At 38.3% G+C, this 3,711-nt stretch overlaps 1 protein-coding gene across 5 annotated transcripts in view; it reads right to left on the bottom strand.

The window, feature by feature from the left end:
- The window catches only part of Zfp3 (ZFP3 zinc finger protein), a 26,368-nt gene that overhangs the window by 17,963 nt on the left and 4,694 nt on the right, over positions 1–3,711 (bottom strand). For 2 of the 5 annotated variants that reach the window (XM_013013047.1, XM_013013046.1), the window contains one exon: positions 3,444–3,702. The exons of 1 other annotated variant lie outside the window; for it this stretch is intronic. The gene's annotated coding sequence lies outside the window, so the exon portion shown is untranslated. Of the gene's footprint in view, positions 1–3,196; positions 3,254–3,443; positions 3,703–3,711 lie in introns of those variants that run through there. 2 more of the 5 variants (XM_013013049.1, XM_013013050.1) reach the window with 2 other exon arrangements.

Here is a 3,711-nt window from a genome sequence, read left to right as displayed (position 1 = left end):
TTTTTATTAATAAGTTTTTTTAATAGTGAAAATACCTTACAGAGGGGTTACAATTACATGAGCAAGCATGTAATTTCTTATCAAGCATTGTTGCCTCCTCCTTTGTTTCCCCTTACCATCCATTCCCTGCCTCTTCCCCCACCCCCGACCCTCCAAGGTATGGTTTTAAAGCAAGAAGGAAGAAGTCTCTGGTCAGACAAGCATTTCAAGTAGATACACACTAATAACCACTTAGTTTCTGAACAAGACAGCTGAGGGTGTGACACTGAGAAATCAGCAGCTGAAGCAACCATCAAGATGTGATACAATCTAACCAGGGCATGAAGAGGAAACAGACTGGAGGCCAAGCTTTGCAAGATCTGGTGTGACTGTTTATAACACGTAAAGAAGAGGGAGGAGCCGATGATATCCAAGTCTTCCTGGGCCATGTCCCTCAGCTCTTCAACTCAAGTCTAGTGCTCTACCACTTGAGCCACAGTGCCACTTCCAGATTTTTCTGCTGAGGAATCAAACCCAGGGCCTTATGCACGCAAGGTAAGCACTCTACCACTGAGCCACCTTCCCAGCCTCAAATGTTTCTTATAGAATCAAAGAAAATACTTAAAAGGTAATGTTTTAGGCTTAAAAGTTTGATTGCAATTACAGATGGTTTGAGAGTTCCTGTTACTGATAATTTAGTTATGTATAAGTTCTTCCTTTATTATCTTAAAAGATCTACTTTAGCAATGGCTCCCATCTGTTTCATGTTCGTATTTTAGATTGCCACATCATAGAAAAGCAAAGAAAATTCCTGGTGAAGGCTAAGTTACAGTATGTATTTCATAACTGGTTACTTAAAGCTATGTCACTCCCAGCTATTAGTTGACACTTAAGTAAATCATATTCTGAATACTGTTTGTTCACCTTTCAGACTAGGTGATGCTGGACACGTCAGTGTAAATAACACTAACTAGGATCTTATAAGTGTATAACTGTCCTAAGCCCATCACTGTGGCACACTGTATAATGACTTATAGTTTGAGTATTTATCTTGTGGAAATATTAAAAAACGTATGCTTGTGTAAGTGAAAAATCACATTCTTTTTTTTTTTTTTTTGTCATGGGGCTTGAACTCTGGGCTTGGGCGCTGTCCTTGTGCTCTTCAGCTCAAGGCGAGCGCTCTACCACTTGAGCCACAGCGCCACTTCCCTTTTTTAAAAATATGTAAAGCTATTTTGTAGAGACTCAGTACTTTTCCAATGCACTGTTATATTAATGCATTAAAAATTGTAAAGTACCATGCTTAGAAATGAGAAAACTCCTTTTTGTGAGCCATCATAGTAAAAACAAAACAAAACACACCATAGTACAAAGCTGCTTTTGTTAAGTGTGTAGATGTCAAGATCAGAACATATCTATATTTAATATATGTGAACAGCTACTGTGACATTGAAAAGAAAGGATTGTGCAGAATCAAACTGCACTAAAGACCAATGGAAAGCATATAATTTAACTTGGATTTAGGCAGGAAGTGAAAGATGATGGGGAGTAAACTGCTCTGAAGAATTTTTCATGAAGATCTTAATACATATATGTACTGGTTTCATATGGTGAGAGCAGTAGCAACTTGAACCAAGTACTCTTGAGTAGATGAGGCAGAAGATCAGCATATTTGGCAATGCTTTCTTTGGTTTAAGAAAAACAAACCACCCCCACCTGGCACAAGTTGATGTTTTTTACAAGGGTGGTCCTCAGAAAAAAGGTATAGTAAAGAGAAAAGAAGTCACTTCTAATCTAAGAATTGCAGTTGGTACATACAGATTTGTGTGCTAATACTTAAGCCTCAGATTTGCTTTTCAGGATTTATAGTGCAAGGTACTAGTGCACACTTGTTAATATTTCATTACTACTTCTCTAGCACAGAACTAACATGTCACATTTAAAGACCTGTTGAGAAGGGACTTTTTAGAGATAACTTGGTAAGGATTTTTTTTTTTTTTTTGGTCAGTCATGGGCCTGGGCCTGGGCACTGTCCCTCAGCTCTTTAGCTCAAGGCTAGCACTCTACCTCTTGAGCCACAGTGCCACTTCCAGCTTTTTCTGTGGTACTGAGGAATGGAACCCAGGGCCTCATGCATGCAAAGCAAGCACTCTACCAGTGAACCACCTTCCCAGCCCCTATTAGAATACTTTTTAAGGACAAAACTTTGTTGAAAATGAATCATGTTGGGTTATTTGAAATTCTAAGTTTAATTGTGCTGCCCATATATGAAGATGAGACTGCTAATAACACCATCTATGGACATGCAGTTTGTTGTTTTCTTAGTAGTAAGAATGAATTCACAGTAACCCCAGTTCTCTTGCCTAATTTCTCTTTTGAAGCAAGTTGGGTTTAGGATTAGTCTGAATGTGGAGCAGATACTTGTTTTTCTGGGAAAAGCTAACAACAGGTCAGAAGAGGGATTAAACATATCCCAGGCCTTTAACCAAAAGAGCTAATTGCTCTAGCAATTATCTGGCTACTGTCACTGTTATCACCATAGCTGTAATGATTATTTCAAAGCTCATTCTTTCATATTTTCTAGCTTTCAGTCCTACCTAAGTATCAAGATTTGACTTGTAAATATGGTAGCTGTTTACTAAGGATATGTACTGCTCTTGCAAGGAAATAATGTCCAAACAAAGCTTTACTTATTTTTTTTAATATAAGCAGATTTCACTGTTTCATGGTGCTTATGTAATACATTTATCTTTTTAAAAGAATTATTTGTGCAAAAGTCAGGATTCCTTTATATTTGCGAGCTTCCTCGTCCCCTTTTCTAAGGTGCAATGGTTCCAGATCTACGGGGTAGTCCCAACTGACTAAAAACAAATCAATTTGGACATAATTCATTATTATAGGGTTCTTCATTTTAAAAGTTTTAAAACTGCAGCATTAAGTATAAACGAAAGTTACTGACAACAGGTACCTCCCTAACCTCCCCAAATGTATTACTCATTTATGAAGGATTCAAGTTAAGAGGTAACTCAAGCAGAATGCTGGTTTTGAATATAGATGAGGAAGCTACTAATAAACACTGGAAATACTAAGGGAAAAAAAAGTGGCGCTGTGGCTCAAAGTGGTAGAGCACTAGCCTTGAGAGTTCAAGCCCCAGGACCAAAAATAATCTTTATGATTAGAAATGAGAACACACTGGGCCAGATGTAGTGTCACATACCTATAATCCTAGCACTCAGGAAGCTGAGGAAGAAGGAGCTTCAATTTGAGGAACTTGCTATATAACATGGCCAGTCACAATAGAGAGACAGAGACAAAAACAGAGAAACAAAAAAAGAGAAAAATTAAATGAAAATATTTTAGATGTAAATATACAATTAAATGAGAGGATACAAATATTTTCATTTTGTGGGCTGGTGGAGCAAAGAAGGATTCCAGTGATTTTGTTACTTTATAGGAGATCTTACCTTACCCAAAATCTCCAGGAGTGTGCTCCAGTCAACTTAGCACAGACAGAGAAGTTCCTTCTCTCTTGCATGTGACTGGTTCACAAAGAGCAGGGATTTGGGAATTCCAGGTTCAGACGAGGACATCTGCCTTCAACAGGGTCACCATTTTGAGGATTTTTGCCAGGAGCATCTGGAACTACTCTCCTGCCATCCTGAGAGAATCACAGGATGACACTTCTGTACATGGTTGCCTGGACCTGCTGCTGCCATGTCAGAGCTAGAAAGA

The sequence above is a fragment of the Dipodomys ordii genome, unplaced genomic scaffold, assembly GCF_000151885.1.
Source record: "Dipodomys ordii isolate 6190 unplaced genomic scaffold, Dord_2.0 Scaffold19, whole genome shotgun sequence".
Lineage (NCBI taxonomy): Eukaryota > Metazoa > Chordata > Mammalia > Rodentia > Heteromyidae > Dipodomys > Dipodomys ordii.
This window is presented reverse-complemented; position numbering and strand designations above follow the sequence as displayed.